The sequence below is a fragment of the Microtus ochrogaster genome, chromosome X, assembly GCF_000317375.1.
Source record: "Microtus ochrogaster isolate Prairie Vole_2 chromosome X, MicOch1.0, whole genome shotgun sequence".
Taxonomy (NCBI): domain Eukaryota; kingdom Metazoa; phylum Chordata; class Mammalia; order Rodentia; family Cricetidae; genus Microtus; species Microtus ochrogaster.
Genome location: NC_022026.1, coordinates 10,419,335 through 10,442,922, shown reverse-complemented (window position 1 = coordinate 10,442,922; position 23,588 = coordinate 10,419,335). Strand labels below are relative to the sequence as shown.

Sequence of the window (23,588 nt, the reverse complement as noted above, 5' to 3'; positions counted from 1 at the left end):
CCATTGCTGAACCTGACTTTTCTCAGTGCTCCTCAGCCACTGCAAGGCACAAGGGAATCTTAGAGTAACTGGCCTTATTCAGACCCTAAGTAGTAGAATTCTTTTTCCTTAGCAGAGTCGCCCCCAGAGGCTGACTTCCAACTCTATTTACCTAATTCTCTTTTCTAGCATTGAAAATTGACTAGGGAAGTTTGGATGCCATAGTTTGATCTTTCCAAAAGCACACATGTTCTTTGAAAATGGTTCCTTTTCTAGTACTAAGGGAATAGTCGGTTGGTTGGTTTTTTTTTTCTAGTGAAGTTCTACTTCTTTCTTTTGCTAAGAAATGTTATGAATGAGGTGATACGTACGTTGCTGTAGGTTAAGATAACCTAGAAATATATCTGGAAAATCTATTTCAATTACCTTCAGGGTGCTTTTAGTAAAAATAATAAATTTCAAAGCGCTAAGGCAATCATAAAAGAAAATGTTACGAGGGGAGTGGGCCTCATTTTTCACTTTCAGAATTAAATATTCAACATAGAATTATGCACTACCAGGGTCACAGCATTGCTTCTGGGCATCAATAACTGCTATAGGTAACTGCTGAAGTAGGTGAAGGGGACCACTTCCCATAACACAGAGATTAAGACATGCATTTACTGAAAATCTCCTAAATAAATTGCCACCTAATGCTCAGCTGGGGACTAAAAGGGATGCTGATTCATATTTACAATTTGCATATGGATGCACTATTGAAACTCATATTTGCATATATAAGATATTTATTTTGGTTAATGAAAGATGAGGTCATTTTTTTCCTTTGGTTTCTCTCGATTTAAGTATCATTTTCCTTCTCTCCTTGTTGCTCACAGAAGAAAGGCAGAAAAAAATAGCTTCATATGATTGTTTCTGAAAAATAGGACGTGTAGCGGGTCTTTTTTTTTTCCAATTTCAGTCTCTCATGATTACAATGTCTTTATCCTTTAGTGATTTCAGAAGCTTGCTATGGCTTAAAAGTAAAAATGTTCGAGGCAATTAATAGTTACTTCACAAAGCAGCTTAAGTGGACCTAAAGTGCCCAAGCTATCCCTACAGCATTGTCTACTCAAACCAGTGAGGCCCAGTGGGCTTGCCCATGTGAAGTGGCCTGCTGACCTTGTTGGTATACAATGCTGTGAATTGCCTGGCCCCCCGTAATTATGCTTAAGATACAATGCCAAACTGGTGCACGGGCTTAATTAGCTGTGGGCTGCAGGTTTTTGTAACTATCAGCTTGGTTGCTTACCAATTACTCCATGGAAGAAGAGATGAAAAGGGACTCCATTTTCCTGAGACCACAGAACCAACTGATTTGCAGCAGCTTACACAATTGTGATGTAAGCAAACTTCATGCAGGTTTTTTGTTGTTGTTGTTGCACCAACTGGAATGTGAACTGGGTTCCTTTTCTATCATTGCATTTCTTTTCCTGTCTGGAAAGAATTATGGATTAGGTTCCCTATGGAGTGGCTTGCTTGTGACTTTCCAATATATCTATCTGCATCTATTTATGAAAAAATGTAAAAGTAAGTTATTATGTTTGTTATTTACATTGCTCATGGCTTACCCACTAAAAAGGAAGACTGAGGGTCACCACATTCAAATCCAAAAGTCACACAGTGTGATGTTATCTCCTTGAGAAGTTATGGTTGCTGTGATGGGATTGAATTCGAAACATATAGAGGGAGAAGACGTTAATATTATTTCCTCTTAATTTGGGGGGATATAAATAAAAAGATATCCCACAGATAACTGTAATTGAATTTTACTGAAGGAAGAGAACTTATGAATAGACCAGGAGCTGGACATGTTAAACTTTAAACCCACAAAACAATACCACATCCTGAGTACGAGTGTCTAAGAGGGAGGCAGATTGAATATATCATATTGCTCGCTTCTGGAAGAACAGAGATGGCATTTTCTCAATGGAAGTTTTCATGTGTTGAGAGTGCCAAGTCAGTTATCAGACACTACTTAAATATAAGGAAAATTCAGAGCGAAAGAACCAAAGTAACTTGCCGTTTAGCTCCATTTCATTTGACACTCTGGAGTGTGCTTTGTCAGGTATGGCGTCTCACACTTATATCTACCGTATCTGGGAGGCCCATGCAAGAGGATTATTTTGAGTTTGAGGCCAGCCTGGGCTGCAGAGTCTCAAAACAAAAACAAACAAACAAACAAACAAAAAAGAAAGGAAAGGAAAACAAAACAGAAAACACACAGCAACACAAAAGAGCTGTGTTTCACACTTGAATTTTAGGAAGAGACTCCCTTGCTTTGGAAATATATGCTTTTGGTAACAAGATCATCAGATTGAGTGTGAGTAGATGTAACATTTTCCCATAAAATTTCAATATCATACTTCCTAGGCGGCGGGGGGGGGGGATCAGGAAACAGCCAATTTTTCAGTTACGCATGAGTTCTGGGTACAGGACTGCTGCCACCGTGAGCAGAGCAGATCCGGAGAGATTAAGGCGAGGGCTGAGCAGTGATGGGGCCAGGTGGAAAGGGGTCGCAACTGCTTGCGTGTATCCGCCACCACGGCATGCCAACAGCTGGGGAACAAATTTGGTATAAATTCCCGGGAGCTGCTGTTGGTTAATGGGAGCCTTCCAGGAACATATACCAAATAATAGTCTACTTTCCTAATTCTATTATGGGAAAATTTTTCGAAGTCAATCCCTGTGAAATGAGATCAGGGATGGTTTGAGTCTAAACCGTGAAGTGAGTACAATTTGGGTTTCATGGCCTTTAACCTTCCCTGCATCTGTCTTCCTTTCTCCTCTCTCCTCCTCAGGGGCCCATTATCCTGCACCTTTAAAAGACTGCCCTGACTGCGCCTTTTTTTTTTTTTTTTTGTAGCCTGTCTTCCTCTTTCCCATGCTACCATCCCGTTGCACCTTTCCTAGAGAATGCTTTGTACTCAAGGTTTGGGACCTGTTGCTCTATCCTCCTTTCCCTCTGCTTGGAGTAAGTTGGATGTTGCTAGTCATATTGTCACCATCCATGGGAAGGGCAGCTTGCCGATATTCAGCACAGGGTTAATGCGTTCGCCGTCTAGGAATGGAATGCTCTCGCGTTGACTAGGGGTGTATGGAGATGTGTGGAAGTGTGTTGCCTGTAGTGTGCTTGCACAGTAGCACAAAGGAATGCAACATAAATTATAGCCTTTGTTACTCCAGTGGCCTTCTCAGCACTCTTCAAATCTCGCCACTTGTGCCCCTCTTCTCTGTCTGCAAAAGCTGTCCCTGAATAGAAGATATTTACATCCTTTTATTTCCTGGCTGCCAGCAATACACTTTAACAATGTTCCTGCTGCCCACTCTGAGCAAAGGAGAAAACTTTGAAGATTATCAAAATGCCTCTTCTTATTTAGAGAGAAATGACATCGTTTGTAAAGAAAAAAATTCTTCTCTAACTCTGCTTAAAGAAAATGTTGGTGTTTTTTTTTCTTTTCCCGGGGAGCGTTCGTCAGAGTACTGAGGCCCAGATTTATGACTAGTATTGACGAGAAGTTTATTGCACAGATGTTTCATTTGCTGTTTCTGGGGGCTTATCAAAAATAATTGACTAGCTGTCATTTTCTACATGAGACCAATTACTATTGACTCGGCTTTGCTTATTGTTTTCATTAATGTCTTGTAAACAATGAAAATGTTGAGTGTTCTTAGAATCAACACGAGAAAAGCGGCGCTAAGTAGTGAGTGGGCCTCCATGTGCTTTCCTCGTGCTGCTGAGCAGAGCCAAAGTTCAATGCCAAGAGGGTATGTGCACAAAAGCATGTCTACAGTGAAAGCCAGCCACCAGGTGACGTTTAGGGGATTGAAAGGTGTGCAGACATTTAGGCTGCAATGTTGCAGTCTTGCAGCTTTTGCTTGTCACATTGCAGTACGGTGCATGAGAAAGGCGTTACAGATTTGTGCAGGAGATGAACCTCTCAGACAGATAACTTTCAAGATGACTGTAATCGCGAGCATTTTGAAAGTGTATGGCCACGGGATGGCCATTATCTACGATATGGAACTTTATCATGAATGTGTCCTGTTTTTTCTTTGTCCTATGATCCATTAGTTGTAAGCCTTGACCACGTGTTGATTTATCTCTAGATGTTTCACTTAGGAATGGTTCTCTCTCTCTCTCTCTCTCTCTCTCTCTCTCTCTCTCTCTCTCTCTCTGTGTGTGTGTGTGTGTGTGTGTGCATGCACTCATACATATGGAAGCCAGAGTTGAATCATTTAGCTAGTCTGTCTGGCCAGCAAGCCCCAGGGATCTTCCTGTCTATAGGGCCCAGCACTGATATTACAGGCACATGTACTCACACCAGTTTTTTACGTGCGTTTAGGGATCTTAACGTAGATCCTCATCCTTATGCAGCAAGGCCTTTACTCACTGAGTCTTCTTCTCCAGCCCCTATTTCTACAATGAGAGGAGCTTTACATGCTTTGGCATGTATTAATGAGATAGAAAGTCAGCTAGTCAGCACCTAGTAAGTAGGTGCTCTATTCTCCAAAGGTAGGAAAGTAAGCAAAACTCTTAAAAGGATGAGCGGCACACAAATGTTTTCCTCAAATACCAAGGCTGCACTTGATAATAGGGAAACCAACTCTCATATTTCCTTGAGTTTTGTTTAAAGAGCTGAACACTTTGGTATGAACTTGGGCTTCTCAAATACTTCAGCTTCTTGTTTAAGCAACTCTAAATATATTTAGTATTATCTATGATTCATTCCTCGTTTAAAGATACTCCCCAAACTCCAGCCAGACAAGCTTTGAAGCTGTTCATCTTGTGGAAACCATAATACAAATTATAGCTATATCTAAGGTGGTTTCATCGCTGTGACTTAAATTTGGTGCTTCCTGTCATAGCTCCTTTGTCTGCTCCACTATGTAGGTCTATGCACACACACACCCCCATGAAATCTTTAAAAAAAGATTTTTACTTCACTTTGTAATAGTCGGGTCACACACACATACACACTTAGACATAAAAATAGGTGTTGTTAGTTAAGGTTTATGTCATTATCTAGTGCATACCATCATCCTATAAACAGTACAGGAAAGGTGTATCTTCTAAAGATATGCCTGCAAAATATCTCTAGAATGAGTGAATAATTTTTTTTTAAAAAAAAAAGGTCTTTAGTCTACTTTATGTACACACTATGCACACTCTAGCTCTCTCAAACATAAAAATGACATCTTTAATAAAGATCTTTAGTTCTCTTTGTAATAGCCAGATCTTCTCTATCAGACTTAACTTTGTACATCTTAAGACTGGGACTAAGGAGAGAAATTTCCCCATGACGATTGGACTTCCTCATACCAGCACCATTGGGATTAAATAGTATGAAATGTTCAGTGTTTAGCGGAGAGGAAGAACTATTTAAGCTCTGCTTCTTCATTATTAGTTGAAGTTGTCTTCGTTTTCAGTGTTCTTTGAGAGCCTCGGAGTTGCTGGCCTTTCTCAATAAGTTGTAAATACTTTGTAGAAATGAACTGGGCTGCATGGTTGGTTCTCCATTGTAGTCCCAGCACTTCACCCAATCAAGGTAAAAAGGAATAATCACACCACCTCCCTGGGATATTCGAAGTATTTAAACTATTTGCTAGAACATGGATGAAAGCCTCACTGATTCACACATACTTTGTATTAAGTGTATATTTTACTTTCTTCTCTCTTAATTCACAGAGTTGCCAAAGACCTAATGAGACAATTCCAGGAGCACTTCACAGTCTCAAATTCATCTTCCATGTTTTTGAGACATAATCTTCTTACATGGCCTTAGCTGGCCTTAAAGTCCTTATCTTCTCGTCTCAGCCTCCGTAGTATTGGAGATTGCTGGCATGTTCTTGTACTCTTAGTCTAAATAAAAATCATAACCTGAGTATAGTTGATAATAGGGGAGATATCTGTAAATCTACTTCACAAACTTCTCTTTGTCAAGAACCTGAGACTTGCAGAGATATGTGCTAGCTCTTCTCTCTGAAGCTCCAGACTCTGTTTGCTGAGTAATTCACCACCATCTGAAACAACCAGAATTTTCTTTTTATCTCTACCCCTCAACACACACACACACACACACACACACACACACACACACACACACACACACACACTGGAACTGGGCCCTGCAGTCCCTGAAAGAGTGAAATTCCTTGACAATAGATTTCTTTCACCCAAGTGGCCACTTGGGACTTCTGAGAGAATTCCCAGGGACTTGGGGGACAGGCACGTTCAGTCACAGAATTACTCTGCTCCAGGAATCCCACCCTGAGGGTCTGTACTGTGAGGAAGATTCCCTGGAATGGAAAACGAGGGTCTCTGAGCACCGTTCCCTGGTTTGTTATGTAGTGGGCCAAATATAGCCTTTGTTCTCTGTTGTGCACTTCCGATCTTCAAGAGAGGTGTGGTTAAGCTTACTAAACCCCAGGACCCTTATTTCCTACGGAGGATTTCATGAAATAAACTGTTAACACTGAATCTGTCTTGGAAATAACACCTCTGTCCCCAACATTATATGAGAGCTGTTCTCTTTTCCGGCTTTCATGATGATAGCCTTTTCATTAAGATAACTGACTGAAACCGTTAGTTTTTCTTCATCCTAGAAATGAATTTAGTTCCAACCTCGAATTGAAGGAGAAACTACCGGAGTGTTCAGTATGCTGAGAGCAGTGGAGCAGGGAGAGGCAGGCACACAGGTGTGGCCAGCAATTAGCAATGTATTTGGCAGTGGGCTCTGGCACTAGGAGAGGTAGTCAGGAGGGAGGAGAGGGAGGGGAGAGTGGGAGACAAGACCGGAGACAGAGTGCATAGCATAGTCCTGGGAGATGACGCTGCAGCAACACAATTTGGGTATTAGGTAGGTTGGGCCAAGTGAGGATGAGTGATAGGAAGTTACTTCAGATCTTGATAAGGCTTCCCTCAACAACCCCGTTTCCTGAATTACCTACTGTTTCAGTTACCACACTGGCCATATGACTGGCTCTCGCCTACCTAGACGTCCATTCTTTCTGATAGCATCTGATCCGCCATTTCCCAGGCCATCACAGAACACTGTCTGGCAGATTAACATAGCTCTCCAGCTCCGTGAACCTCCTCTTCTAACAAGACTAGCTCCCCCTCCTCTCTTTTAGCCTTTTATCTCTAAGTACTTTTTAAAACAAGGTCTGACAGCTTTATTGTTCAGGAATAATTGCCAAAAGGCTTAGTGGACTGTACATGCCAGTAAAAGGTTATTTGCTGTCTCAGGATGGGGATTCTTCTGCTGTAGTGTGTCATTCCAATTATGTTGTCATACACCGAGCTTCTGGTGTGTGCCCGTTGCTTGTGTGGGTAGTGGTAATGTGCGTGGTGCACAGAGCTCATTCGTACAGTAGCACTTCCCAGGCTCCCATTTATTGAGATACCTTGGAACCTATCGTTTGGGCCTATGAAATAGCGCAGTCTACTTCCTTTGTCTTACAGGTGAGGACACAGTCCGAGAAAGAATCTGTGACTGGCCCATGATCACACTATGGGTGAACTGATCAGGCCAAGATAGGAAGAATCACACTCTCCCAACTCTAAGGCCACGAGTCTTGAACCATATAGAACAAAGATGGAAATTACATTTACATTTGATGTTTATGAACATGTCAAGTTTATATAGCTAGCTATGTGTAGCAGGGACCAAAGAATAATAAATTTAAAATTGTTCTATAAACTGCACATCCAAGTTAATAAAACAAATTTGTATTGATTTAAGAGAAACTGGTTAATGAAGTTCATGATTCATTCATAATCAATTTAACTTGGTCCGAAATTATCTGTGGTACAAGCAAGATACTAAGGAAGAAAGGAGCTGGGCGGGGCAAGAATGGGGCAGAGGGAAGGGAATCTAGGGGATAGAACCATTGAGTGTAAGAAGTTTGGAGAGTCGCTGTTTAAGAGACAGTGGTTGAAAAAAGGAGAGTCATTACACAGTATATAATTAAAATATCCATTACTGCTTGCTGTCTGTCTCTCTCCCGCAGGTTCAAAGCATGCCACCGGTGCTAGTGTCGTCACTATCATACTATCCCTTAGAAGCACGTAGTCATTATTGATTCTCTAAAGCACACACTAATGACCTGCTCCAAACCATAAGCCGTGGAGAGACAGCCTAAAAGTATTTCAAGGCTCAGTGGCAGTAGAAGTGACTAATTGAAATAATGTATGCCTGTTCATGTTAGTCTCTCCTGGTTCACCTGGAAGCCCAGTTTCTCAGAATTGAGTTCTAGTTCTCATTTGTGTCAGTTGCTGCATATTCACTGGAGAAAAACATTTAAATATGAAAAATACAAGGAAAATAAAACTCCTATCATCTTCTTACTATCTGAGGAACGCTGTTATTAACATGTTAGGATGTATTTTTTCTTTTTTCTATGCATTTTAATATTTCTGAATGATTGGAAAATACAGAGCACTTATTACAGAGAATTTGGCATATTAAAAAATGAATTAGAGGGACTAGAGACAAAAAGACCTGAGCGCAGGTCACAATTCCCAAGTCAGGCAGCTCTCAAAACCTCAACAAGCTGTAACTCCAACTCTTGAGGATCAGACGCCCTGTGCCAGCCTCTGTGGGTATCTACATTCACAGAGACATACCCATGCAAGGCAAACATACACACACACACATGTGATATCACAAAAAAAATCTATTAAGGGCTGATGGAGATGGCTCAGTGTATAGAAATGCTTGCTGTTAAACCTCATGATTTTGAATTCAATGTCTGAAACCCACGTGGTGTAAGGAGACAGGTGACTCATGCAAATTGCCCTTTGACCTCTACACATATGCATGGCATATACATCTATATGTACACACAAATAAATAAATGTTAAAATTGTATGAAAGGGAGCACTAAGATTACAGCTAATCAGGCCAACACATTATACTTACTGTTAACAATTTGGTATACCGTTTTTCAGTCTTAGTTTTCTTAAGCATTTTCAAAAGAAAAAATATATTGTTTTATTGCAATGTTACCATGATGCATACATAGTTTGGTGCTTGGGAATTTGATTTCATAGCATATCAAAAGTACCTTACCATATCATGTGTATCTAAAATTATTATTTTAATTGTCTGTGTGGCAGTTACTTTGGGGGATTTACTGCATTTTTTTGTGGTTGCTTTCTAATTCATTTAGTCTTTCTGCTAGTAGGGTACCAGTGGGCACATGTCACCACACGTTCATTGCCATTTAATTTTATCTGCAGCTATCATTGCCAATTTGCTAGAAGAATGATGCAACTTCATTGTTTGAACTTTCATTTCTTTGCTAATGGGGTTGAACCTTAAAGGAATAAAATAAAGCACTTGTTTTTTGACATGTGGCTTTCAACACCTACTGAATGCACAACTTCTAGTCAAAAGTGCACATAGACGCTTAGGACTCATGGCTCCAGTTGTGACAGAACAAAGATTGCCTTGCTAATATGTTTTAATATAGCACTGGGCTCGGTGCCACCACCGCCAAATAAATCATTAGTTCCCTGACAACTGGGCCCATATCTTAATCATTTCTGCATCCCCCATCGCCCTTAGCCTAATGCTTGACATGTTGAAAGCTTTAATATACGTTTGTTAAATGGATAAGGAGGTGGAGCTTTTGGGAGGGTCAATGGTAAGTTACTAAAATAGATTTTGAAGTCTTGTCATGTGAAGAAAATAATCCCTCGAGTTAAACTTAAAACCATTGCTTGGGACTCGACTTCTGTTATTTTACAAGGAGCAATGAGGAAACAGATCCTTCCATACCAGGAAGTTTCATTTGGCCAAAGAACTTTGTATAGAAGCAATGCACCAAATCCACAAACAGGACTATCATGATAGACAAGAATCAAAGGAGAACTATTGCAAATGGCCAAGGGAAAATTCACTCATAAGGGAAAGTGAATTGTTCAAGATAAAATGCAGGAAAAATCAAGAAATAGGGACTTTTCTTACTTGGGCAATGGAGCACTAAGGCTGTAAACTCCAGTACAGATTATTGAATCGTTTGTTGACTGAGATGAGTATATTTGCCCTGGAATATTTTTTGACTACCATACCCCACCCCTCACAGCAATGAAATAAAGTAGCTTGGGTTTCTTCATTCTCCTTGTTGGCTTTGTACTTTACACATCTCTCTCTCTCTGAACTGTGTGTATATGTGCACATGTGCATCTATGTGTTTGTGTGTGTGTGTCTGTGTATATACTAGTTGTGTAAGGATGCCTGAGGACATCAGAAGAGGGCATCAGATTCACTGGAGCTAGAGTAATAGGAAGTTAGAGGATGCTGGGTGAGGATGCTGGGAACCAATCTCAGGTCCTCTGGAAGAGCAACATGTGCTGTCAACTGCTGAGCCTTCTCTCTAACCCTATTCCTTTACTTCTTATCCTCTGGTAGGTACATTTTGTTCTTTTGTCTGTAACTCCAAATCCACCGGATTCGCGGTCTTGGTCCTCATCTCCACAGCTCCAATTTCTTGCATTAGGTTTGATGTATCTATATACTTAATGTCAATTCTTAGAAAAGATCATATTGATTATCAAACTTGCAATGTTAGGTTTTACCACTTAAAGACTAAATGTCCTTTTCCCTAGTCATATTTGTCTGTCGGTTATTTAGTGATCCCAGTAATTGTTAAGGTGAGCTCAGAAGGCAGGCTGCATCTGGAACGAGGAGGGCTAATTATTGTAGAGAAATGACAACAGGCTGCGGAAGGAGAACATGAGGGAGACATGATTAGGGCGAACTGAGGGGACTGAAGGAGGGAGGTATTAGGTAATCCTGAAGGGCACGAGCCGTTATCATTAATTTGTGCAGCTGGGCTGTGTCGTTTCATAAGAAACTGTTAATTCCTTGTAATTTCATTCTGCAAAGACAACTGAGAAATGTTAGCTGCCTTATCCAGGCTCCTACAGTTAAGAAGCAGCAGCACTGGAATCTGAATTCAAATCCGTCTGACACCAAAACCCATATTTCTTAACCCTACATCTGGGATTCCACATAGCTTCTCAGCGCACAGTAAGGTCTCACCAGTGTTAAAGGGAACAAAACAGAGAAGAAGAAGAAGAAGAAGAAAGCTTTTCATTTATGTATGTTTTCTTCTTTAAAATTAATTTTAAAAATATGTGACATATCATATTCTTATGTTGTGACTGTTGATTTTTTTTAAGTTTCCCCCCAAGTTCCCTGAGGATCACTGGCCCTTTGGTTTAGGGTGTTTCTCCAGTATTGCCTGTGAAGCACTCCGTAGGCCAAAGGAGAAGTCCTAGACAGCAAGGGGGAAGATGGAAGGGACTATCTTGGTTTCTCACAGCAGCGATAGCATTTCATGCCATAGTGTTGGAGCTCTTGCTACTGTCAGCCCATTGCCCACACATTTGCCTCTTTCTTGGCTCTCTTGCACATCCCGTGAGCCCTGTGATTGCTGTTCATCTCTGCTGGCAAAGTTGCCATTTTGCATTCTTTTACAAGCAAATTACAGCTCATTAGAAGTGATTTTTTTGCTTTCGAAGATTTTAAAAGTTGAGGGCATACTTAGTTCCCAAAGAATGAGGAAGTCTAGCGTAGATCTTCAAAAATCTCATTTTTAGCTAATGTGTTTTCCTGTGTATATTAAATTAAGGTTAATGTCCATAGCAATTGATTGCACCTAGCTGACAAAACAATACTCCAGACCCAATGAAGATTACATAATTATTTCTGTCCCCCTTTCTTGAGGCAGTCTGGCACCAGCTTTAAGGGAACACAAAAATATGGGTCTCTCTCAACCTTCTACCCTCCAAAGGCCTTATTAAGTTATGAACTCCATCTGCTCCCAAGAGAGCTCCAATTGAATGAAATTGGGTCATTTAGTAGAATATCATGACTTGATTTTTGTCTTAATGCATTGTATCATCATCCTACAGGATTCAAAGGCTTTCTTAGCAAACTTTGAGAAATGTAATTAGGTTGAGTATATTTTAGGACAGAAGACCTGAAAGGGATATGAATAAGCTATTTGCTTCATCCTTCTACTTAGGACCCTCAACACCTAAATCATACATGAGCAATGGCTTTTGCATTCCATTTAAAAAGAACTTGAAAGGTAGATATTTTGTGAGTTTTTTTTCTTTTTTGGTGAGTAGTCTGTACCAGTGTTTAATATGTCTCTTTGGTGGTCACAGAGTTCTTAATATTTGAATTCCCTTTGAGCTATGCTTTTAAGCTCAATTGATATGAGCAATTTAGAAGTCTTAGGGAGATGCATGACATTGAAATTTGCTGAAAATCCTCTAACTTGGATTACAGTAGAAACAATGAGGAATCACGCCAGCCTGTAAGGATGTAAGAACAAGAAAATGTAGAACTGATTTCATCATGGATTTGCAAGCAAATATGGATGAAGCAGCGTATGGAGGAAGTGAAACACCAGCAAGGGAATGTAGAACTTATGTCATTGGAAAGGAGTCAATGGGGAGAAAGAGTTTAGGGTAATAATGTGAAATAATTGGAAGAGATAGAAGCCAGTTAAAGAGATTTGAAGGGATAGGCTGAAAATGGACAGAACAAGATTGATTGGCCAAGCAATAAGATACTCACTATGACTAGTGTCCTAGGGAGAGGAGCAAGAGAAGCAGGTCCAGGGAGGTAATAGCTGGTTTGCCAGGAGAGTGTAACAGTGGTCTGCTATCTTGAGAGATGAGCAATGCACTGATGTTAAAGCACAGTTGGGGGACGGGTCAAGGGATAACCTCATTGGACTGATGTTCCTTTCACGAGGCTTGGGGGAATGAGAAGAGTTTATTTTAAATGAGTATTCGCATAGGCAAAGGCAAGGGTCTTCCTGGAGAATGAAAGAGTATACACAAGAAGTAGAATCTTGGAGGAATAGTTTTGGAATAGCTCACATAGATAAATGAAGGTACATGTTCAATCTTGAATAATATTTTTTTTTCACTCCTAATTGGTACTTCTGCCTAAATAAAGGAAACGTTGTGGTAGGTGAAGACTGTCTGTACCCAAAAGTGTATAGAGGGCTTGTCTCTAGTGAGGAGTGGCAAACTTATTAAAAAGCCATGGCTTATGTAGACTTGAAATTGCATGCTCATTGAGGCAATCATTTAATAGAAGTCCCAGGCTTCTGAGCCTACTGCTTTAGCCAACATTTTTTGTACTAATTTCTGGAGTTGTGGCTTAGGCTGACAGCTGTTTTAGAAAGGATTACCAAGCAAATACTGCTGTCCTGTTTGGTAGAGTGATATTAACTATTGATTCCTACCCCATGGGCCATCTGACAGCAGTCATCCCCCCCCCATTCTTCTCAGCCTTTGGAGGTTCTGATAATTGTGTGAAGTTCTAAACCTTTGCTCTTCAAATCATTTTGCAAGGTACTGGGGAGAAGCTAATGAGAATCCTGTGAATTTACTGGGTTTGAACAGTAAGTCTGAACTTTTCTTTTTCATCTTATCTTGTAAGGAAGAGCTCTGCTATATTTATTTTTTTTAAAAAAAAAACAGTAATGATGAGCGTATATTGTGAACAGAATTTTAGTGTTGGGGTTTAAAGTTATTATTTCAGGGTTGAAGTGAGGGTTGTTATTTCACTCCTTGTAATTTTTTGCACAGAATGGAGACATGGCTCAGCAGCTAAGAGCACTGGCTGTTCTTCCAGGGAAACTGAGTTAAGGTTCCCACCGCCCACATGGCAGCTAACAACCGTCTGCAGCCCCACTTTCCAGGGGGCTTCAACAGCTTCTTCTGGCTTCTGTGGGGACCAGGCACATACGGGCAAAGCATCCATACATCTAAAATAAAAGTTAAACCTAAAAAATAGTTTGCACAATAACCCAGACTTGAAATGAAAAAAAGTAGCAAATAAAGTTAATTCTGAGCACTGACTGCTGGTTAGGCAGTAGCATCTTGAAAAGTAGAAGATGACTGTGGTTTGCCTCATTTAACAGCGGTACCCAGGCAGTTTCCTCTTCTAGAGATTCAGAATGAGTCAGCCACGATTTCTACCCTCAAGGGACTTCTTGTCTGGAGGGTAAAGGACCTAGCCCAATAACGATGCATGGTGGAATGTGTCAAGTGGAATGAGAGACGCAGACCCAGCACTCTGTGCAGTTAGTAGTGGATGTGATTACAGTTGAGTGGGGGTAGAGAGATCAGGTGAGGGAGGACTGGACCAGAGGATCAGGTGACAGCTAAGTGGGCCTTGTCTCCAGCAGGGATCAGGCAGGCAAGGCACAGGAAATGAGATTTTTCTGTTACGTTTTTTTTTTGCCAGATGGAAAAGATTTGAAAGTGGTTGAAGGGGAGCTAACAAAAAAAAATGAGTCTGATGAAATCAAAATGGTTACCTCTTTCAGCTGAATACTGATATTATGGTGAATTATAAACATATTATTGTTTGGTTTTGATAGATCAAGATGAATGCATTCCTACGGTCTCGCCGAAATTTGCATTTGAATTTTGGAGTTCTTATTATAATGGATCAAAAAGTTATCTTAGATTTCTGAAGCATCAGTGAAGTCATGGAATCTATTGTGTGGCCTAGTTTATTGTGGCAGAGCAAGGATACGTTGTATTAAAAAAATCATTAGTTATCCATTGTAATCCACTCAAATATTTTGTAAGAAGTTTGTCGTAAAAGATTTTACATTTACCCTAGTTTTTATAAGTAGAATTTCATTTTGTTCTTGTTTTGGTAGAGAAGGACGTTAGATACGTGTATAATATCCTGGAAGCTGTGAAATTTTCCCTTCCTTTTATCTTGCCATTTATGTTACCTTTATTGAGTCTTTTTATTCCGTACACATTCTCTCCCTCTCTCTTACCCTCCTGCATATATTTAGTGTGTCAGTCACTATACAAAATGCTGCAGTGTATCAACCTTCCTTCCCTTCACAATAGTAACATGTAACTGGCTGGCCTATAGTTCCAGCATCATATGGCTCTTGCAGGGACTATATACCACAAAGGAAGGTAATCTGGACTTTACACTTTTAATGACTTTCATGAAATGAATCACCAGTGTCATTGGAAATGTTAGATTTCAGCTTTCTCTGTGGCGGTGTTCCACACTGATAGTTGTGCAGATTATCAGCATGGATGTTGTAATGTTATTTTCCTAAACTATGTCTTAATAATACTTGCCTAAAGTATGACCACTTCAGTTAGATCCTATGAAGATTGTGTATGTTCTAGTTGACCTTCCAGTCCATCACTTTTTTTCTATCTCTTTGCTCTATGGGTGGAAATAGAATTTTTTAGGAAGGTGGAGTTTTCCTTTTTCTTTTGTTTGACTTTATTTTATGTATATGGATGTTACACACGTATATATGTACACCATGTGGGTGTCTGAGACCTGAGGAAGCCAGAAGAGGGTGTTGGATCCCCTGAAATTGGAGTTACAAGCAGAACTGAACTCGGGTCCTCTGGAAGAGCAGCTAGTGTTCCTAACCACTGAGCCATCTCTCGGCACCTCCTGAAGGCCTTCTTCAAAGATAATGAAGTCTTTCTGTGTTTCTCCCTTGCCTGCTACCCTGCTGGCTCCAGCCTCTTTTCTAATGCCTGTGCCATATTTTTGGTCCATGCATGTAAGCAGAGAGTCAGGGATGGTGAAGCATCATTTGACTCTGATTTAGATTTGAATGTGAACTAATTCTGAATTCTTGGCTGTTCCAAATGTTTTCATAATAATTCTTGGCACCATCTCTTCCCACCTTTGTTTTTATTAACACTGATTGAACTTCTGTAAAAAATATCAAAGTGTTTTCCTTTGCTCTTTCCACCTCCTCACGTGAAATGACACTCCTTGGTTCCTTTATTGAAGTGGCAGCATTGATTTTCTTCTGCTTCCTGAAAAACAAGCAGATTCATGACTCTGCAAGCAGCTGTTGCTTCTCTCTTTTCATTGTAATATTTCTTAATACAAATGCCATTTCGTATGGGCAACTTCTATTATACATTCATAGAAGCAAGCACCAAAGAAAGAAGCTCCCAATTTTGTCTCGATTCTCTTTCCCATTCAGCAAGTCCCATTCTGTATTGTGCTTTTCTCTGTGAATGGCTAGACCCCAGAGAATTAGTTCATTCTAGTTTGGAAAAGGATTGTTTCTTTTTTTAAAAAAATATTTATTTATTAATTATGTATACAATATTCTGTCTGTGTGTATGCCTGCAGGCCAGAAGAGGGCACCAGACCCCATTATAGATGGTTGTGAGCCACCATATGGTTGCTGGGAATTGAACTCAGGACCTTTGGAAGAGCAGGCAATGCTCTTAACCTCTGAGCCATCTCTCCAGCCCAGATTGTTTCTTATTTTTAAACTTGACTTATGCTAGTTTTTTTCTGTTTGTAGATATATACCCGTGATGAGTGTTGTTGTACAACATCTTTCTTTCAGATGTGTAAGCGCTGAACTGGGGAGCTATTGTGGAAAATAAACAATGGGAACGTCTCCCCACATCATTCAATTTTAAGCCAACACTTTCTGTCTATGAAACTACCACGGAGATGCTTTGGCTTCTGTATTCATATGGGCATACATAGCAGTGCCTGAAGTTAATAGTGCATTAAGTCCACAACCCATGCGATAAGGTATTCTTCCTGAATAACCAACCTCATTAATGGTGGAGGAAGAAATATTCACATCTAGATCTGCTCTAAAGTAAGAGAATAAAATCGACTCACTGATGAGAGAAAGAAAAAGGCATCTTAGTACACTTGCAGACTGTAGATAATTGGCCTGCGTGTGGTAACATATGTAATGATAGAATTTGAAACCATTTTAGGAGACTGCCTTGCTTCATTTCCGTCATCTCTTATTTTTTAAACCACATACACATACCCAGTTTAAACACATGGGTACATATCATCTTCTTGTCTACTTCCGCTGAAATTAAGGATGTTGGCTTTGTCTTTTTCATGTGCATAGAAGGGATTGCTCACGTGCCAGAGGTTTCAAAATAAAGAGTACTCAATCTCGGAAGTAGTTATCTCTTCCTTCTCCAAAGGAGCAATCTGGGCAGTCAAAGACTCTGAGTGAGCTTTATGGGCAAAACTGGTACAGCAACAAAGTTTTGTTTGATAAAATGGGTACAAAGCTGGCGATATTGAATGCTTGATCTGCAACTCATAGGCAAAATAGCAATGCACATGTATTCGTGCTGGCTAAACTATAGAAAGTAGTCTGCTGGTAGTCAGGAGACTGAGAAAACTTGAGAAGTTGCTACTTTCTTTTTTTAGGATGTCAGGAAGAAGGCAGCTTTGCACAACAGAGTGAATTCTGTCTCTTTATGTTGGATATCGCTCTGGTTCTCATCTGGCCTGGGTCAGAAGTTCAGCATAATAAATTTATGGTGCCTGTGAAACCAAACCATCCCTTTGGAGAGAAACATGGAAGAGTAGCGGGGAAAACAAATACCCGCTTTCCTTCTCCCTGTCATGTAAAAAGCAGGCGAATAGTAGAGTATTCATCATTGCCTTCATTGGAAAATGAATCTCTCAGGGAAAAGTTATGGTTTGGGGGTCCGGCATATCACTGGGGTGAGACGGGAATTATTTCCATATGTGTCGGCGCTAGCTGGTATTTGAAGTTCTTTAAAAAGAACGCGGTTGGACCCCATTAATTTGAAATTCTGTTAATTTGTAAACAAGATTGCCTGGAGGAGCTTTTAAACCACTTAAGAGAATAAACTTTTGAAACACTTTAGACCTAGCTCCTGGTGTACTAATTTCAAACATCTATTTGCATGTGAAACAGAAATTCTTGCTGGGCAACATTTTGTTCAGTTAATTCTTACCGTGCTGTGTAGAGTAATTCCCCCTCCACATCCTAAATCCCTTCATCAAAATTATAGCCCACACAGCCTTCAACGTATATACTTTTCCCACCACGTCAAGAATTTTGGATCAAGGTTATACCAGTCTCTACCTGGTCACATTTTGAAGTAGGGAGCGTTGGGGCGTAAGCTCAAGTCAAATGCTTTCTCGGAGGGTTAAAGGGAAAAGTGCCTCTTAATGTTTTATTTGTACAATGGAAAAAGTGAATTTACACGGATCTCATTAAAACAATGAAGGAGGACGAACCTAGAAAGTTTGTAGTCAGCAGATAAGGGAAAATGAACGCTAATTGTACAGCATTCTTTAGAGCTTGTTTGCCAAACACAGTAGATATTATTCTTCTTGCTTAATGCACTGTTTCGATTTTATTTTAATGAACATTAGCAAATATGTATGAGTTCTTTGAGGGCTGCTTCTGTCTGGTCTCCTGAGCTCTAGGGAGGGTAACACTGTTCTGCTGAAGAGAAAATACTCATGAAGCGCAAAGGTCCTAAGCATTTATGGTTGGCTGCTGACAGCCACTGACCCTTGCCTGACATCTTCTTTTCCTGGGTGTGTGAGAAGTGATCTTTCTTCTTCCAGGTCTGTTATTTTGCTGCTGAGCAAATTTTTCTTTTATTTGCTAAGAAAAAAATTTTCCACCAGAAGCCCACTTTCTGCCCAGGGTTGCTCCATTACGAATCCTTATCTTACTGAATCTTTAGGGCGCAAGTAGCCTGCACCTATATATTCCTCGTACTTCATTTTGGTCCTTTGATTCCTTTCCTCCTGGTTTTCAGCTCCTTCCAGGCCTGAGTTCCCACTTCACTTCATCTGATAGATTATTAAGTCTTAGCTTGTGTTCCTCTGGACCTGCACCTTATCTATTCCAAATTAGCATATATAAGCAAAATCATTTATCCAAACCTGGAAGGCAGCATCCTGCCCCACCCCAGGAGGAATGTGAGAGAACTGTGAAGAAGGAAATTTGTATTTCTGCCCCTTCTGCGGTTACCTACAGCCTCCTGCTTTCTGAAGTGAAACCCTCAGGCCTTGGCTCTAGATTAGTCAATTAAAAAAAGTCCCTTCCAGCCGCAGTCCACAGACTGACTTTCCCTTATCTGCAGATTCTCGACCTAAGCGTGGTAGGGAGGATGATCTCTAAACGGGACCACATATTTAGAATCAGGGCTAATGCCCTGTGCTGTTGCTGTTGTAACTCAACCATGCATATCTTTTCCCTACTTTCCATAAACATGAGGGTCAGAGAAACTGCTGAAAACCAGAGGGTCTGTGAAATGTGTTTGCTTCCCTTTGGGAAGAATAAATTTCTTTCTTTCTTTCTTTCTTTGACCAAAATATATTTGTCAGACTAAGTTTCACAACGAGTTGTGTCCGGCCACACATTGGTTTAGAAGCCATGTACAAATAAATGTCCCCAGATTTGTGTGGCTGGCGAACTCTTCATGGTTTTTCTTAGGGAGAATAAATATTTCCAACTTCACCAGGCAATATCCAGCCATGGATTCTCTTTCCAGCTTTGTTGAAGTAAAGGTATACGCATTTCAAGTACACAGTGTGGCGATGTGTTAGACACTTAGGTTGTAAAATGCTCACCACAATGAAGCTAATAAGCCATTACTTCACATACTACTTCCTCTTGCCTCATGAACGGAGTTCTTAATCTACTTTCTTAGTACATTTTTGTTATATGATACAGTATTAGTGACTGTAGTCGCTGTGATGTGTATTAAACCCCAGATTTATCTCATAAGTGAAAGTTGGTACCTTTCCACCAATATTCCCTGTCTCCACAGCTTCCTTCCTATCCACCAGGAGTCATAATTTTAAGGCTCTACCAGAGTACTCAAATGCTCCAGTTTTTTTGTCTTTCTTCACAAGTCTATTTTGTCAGCCATATTTTCTCTCTTTTGGAAAAAAATGTGGATTATTCTTTGGCTTTGTTCCTTCGCTTGTATTTTGTGGGATCTAGTCTCTCAGGCTTCCCCTGGTTAAGGTCATAGGCACCATGGAAGGATTCCTGTCAATGCAACTCATACTGATGAGAAGGATACAGGGGAAAATGCAGTATTTTTGTAGGAGACACCTTTTACACTGTGAAATGCAGAGTTGCTGCCAAAGACTTCCAGTGTTTTTTTTAAAGTATTGTCTAATTTATAGGAGAGAAGCACTTGTATTGTCATCTAATGTGTTGCCTGGTAAATTGTCTCCAAACAAAACAGCAATAGTAATTTATTATCTATGGTGTGTCCGGGTCATGAATTTGGTAAGGCCTAGATTGAGCGGTTCTGGCTGGGGTCTCTAATGGGATTGTAGTCAGAGGTTGGGGATGGTAGATCTGCTTCCAGTTGGCTCCTTCGCATGGCTATCCACTTGGTAGTGACTCTATGTGGGAGTCTCAGTTTCTGTCTATGTGTGCTTCTCTCTATTTCCGCTAAAATATTCTTACACAATGGCACTTGGCTTTTCAGAACACAAACAATCCAAGAGAACAAGATCCAATTGCCATTTTTTGAATTAAACTAAGAAATCACACATGATCATTCTGTTGTTTTTTATCGGCTGCACTGGCCAAGCCTGATTCACTGCAGAATCATTGTGGAAGGGGACCACCCAAGGGTGTGAATACCAGGGGGATAGGCCTCACTGGGCGCCATCTTTGGAGATTGCCTACCGCATCATCTATGTAAATGAGGAAAAATCTTTCCAAGTTCTAAACTTAGTAGGAACAGTAACAATAGTAACGGCTGCTTTTCTGTCTTACTGATATCTGTGTAGAGACGCCTTATGCAGATTTCCGTCTGGCCTCCCCTCCCCATCCCCTGCTCTGGCGTTCTCTCCCAGTTCTCATTGTCTCTGTTTTGTCCATAACTCCCATTGATCTCTTTCTTCCATGTGCCTTTAGCTCAAGTACTAGTCTTTGGTTGCCCTCCATTCTCACTGCGTACACTGGTGGCCTTTAGTACTGAGACCTCAAGTATGCATCAGCAGCCTAAACTCCTTTCATTACAAAGGCATTGCAAATAGATAGACATAAGATGCTGTATCTTAAGAGAGATGTAATGCGTAGTTGGCAGATCCTATAACTCATCATGTTTTTATGATACAAACCTACCTGATCATTCTCTTGAGGCCCACTCTTCATGTGTACTATTTGTGGATGAGTGATGGGCCTGTGCTCCCACTGACAGGAGGACCAGTTTCTCATCTTTTTAATCTCTATGAGTGGTCTGATGTCTGACACAGAGTTGCTATTGGAGTGTTGGAGTGAAATCTCCATTTCTAAGCACCTTTACTTTTCAGAGAAGTGGAATGCCAAGCTAGCAAAAAAACAAAAAAATTCTGAGGTCATTTTGATAGAAGAATTTTTAAAAGTATAGTTAGTGTGTTAGGATTAGATGGGATCAAGTAATCATCAGGGTCTATATAATTTGTAATTCGTGTCTGAAAGTCATTGCCAAGTATTCTTTGAGGTCTCAATATGCAATGCTGCCCCAAAAGGCTCATAATCCTGGGCGTTACCAGGATAAAAATGAAGATATATCTTTCCAGGAAGACTTTTATCTGGTACCCCACATATGTGGCCTTTTGGAAACAACCCTTGCTGCAATCCCCGCAGAACCACAGCATTTCCAGCTTTTTCCTGTGCATGCCGTACCATGGATCTAAGATGCCTACACTAAACCCTTCACTATCAAAGGACAGGAAAAGGGAGAATGCCACTTGCTGCTGCTCCTTCTGCTGCTGCTGCTCCTGCTGCTATAGCTGAAGGTGGTGATGGTAGAGGTGATAGCAGTGTTTGTGGTGATGATAGTTATCATCTACTAAGTTTTCTGTGTGCAAGGTAACATACTGAGGGATCTGTAGGCATTATCTTCTTGGACCTTCCCAGTAGCCTCTTAGGATAGGTGATGCTAATTTTAACCCCATTTTAGAGATGAGAAACTGAGGATTCCAGGATTGCACAGTGAATAATGGTTGGATATAGGCTGAGACAGCCATCTGACTCAAGATGTCTCTGGAGCCCCGGCCCCACCTTTCACTTCTCCTCTCCCCATTATCACAACAGTGGCAAGTTTCTGTTTATTGTCTACTGTGTGCTCTCCAATACTAGAGCTAGGTGATAAGTTCTTCATCTTCTGGGTAGAGAGAGTGGAAGTTCAGCCAAGTTTAGTGCACCTTTTTTTTTTCTTTTCAAGACATGGTTTCTCTGTGAAACAGTCTTGTCTGTCCTGGAACTTGCTCTGTAGACCAGACTGGCATCAAACTCACAGCCACCCACCTGCTTCTGCCTAGGATTAAAGGTGTGTGCCACCAGCACCCAGCTGTCTCTCCCTTTTCTTAATGACCACCACAAACGGCATTGCCTAGAACCACTTGTTCAGATGGTGCTCTAAAGCTCCTATAAGTAGCCTACAACTGTATGTGTGCTAGGTATAGGTTTCTCTAATTTCTGCTCTTCCTTTGGTTTTCTAATTTGAAACTCTCAGCAGCTCCGTGAAGTGCTTACAAAAGCCATTATCACCAGTGATAAGGAAATAAGGACTCAAGCAGCTAAGAGGCTCTCTGAACATCATCCAGCAAGTTTGTGACAGGGCTGGGATTAGAATTTAGGTCTCTTAATACCCAATTCATTGTTTCTCTTCTCTTTTAATGCAGAGAGTTATGCGTTCTGAGCCCCATTTCTAATCATCATTAGCTGGTAGAAACACATGGCTGTTGGGAGAGATGGCAAATTGTATCAAGTTTTAGATTTGGGGAACAAAGGGCAGGGATGGTCCTGGGCTTGAGAATTACCCCCCAAGTGTTAATGACTCCTTTGCCTTCCCCTAAACACCCCTTTGAGTCTTTTAACTTTTTTTAAAATTTAGATTTATTAAGGTAAAGTTGGGAAATGATGTGTGTTTACGTATAGAGCATGTTAATTTATTGTATGTATATATTTATTGTAAATGATAGTCAGAATCAAGTTGAGAATGGGAGAAATAGTCCTTCCCAGGGAAGAGCACACTAATTGGCCATCCAGTCGCACATGGTCATCCCTGAAAACATATGTGCTAGGAAAGTAATACAGACTGAGCAGGTTATACTTATGTATTTAAAATATATGCACACACACATATGTAATGAGTAAAGAGAGAAGAGGTCATGGTTTTGAAAGAGACCAAGAAAGGGTATATGGGAGGGTTTGAAGGGAGGAAGGGTACATTAGGGCTGGGGAGATGGCTCAGCGGTTTAGAGCACTGGCTGCTTTTCCAGAGGACCTAGGTTCAATTCCCAGCACCCACTTGGCAGCTCACAACTGTCTGTAACTCCTGTTCCAGGGGATATGACACCCTCACACAGATATACATGCAGGTAAAACACCAATACACATAAAGTGAAAATAAATAAATTTTTAAAAATAGACATTAAACATGGAAAAATAAATCTAGTGTAACTTCTGAGAATGGTCTGGGTCCCCTTGCAAACAATACATTTATATCCGCAAGGGGGCGCCAACAATGTTTCCGGGGTCAGTCAGAAAGGGAGACCAGTAGACAGGGTTTTAAACTGATTTCCTTTCTGGTCTGTTTGTCTCAAGAAGGGAGAAGCAGATGGTGTTGATGCTGATGGTAGTGTCTTTATATATGGATATGGGCTAGGGATGGTTCTAAAGAAACTTGACTTTGGGAGATAAAGCCCTTCCCAGCAATCACCCCTTTCTGTTTTGTCTTTGGGGTTTTT

General features: G+C 40.6%; 1 protein-coding gene across 2 annotated transcripts in view; it reads left to right on the top strand.

The window, feature by feature from the left end:
* Gpc3 (glypican 3) overlaps positions 1-23,588 on the top strand; it is a 356,065-nt gene that overhangs the window by 106,266 nt on the left and 226,211 nt on the right. The gene's annotated exons all lie outside the window — the stretch shown is intronic.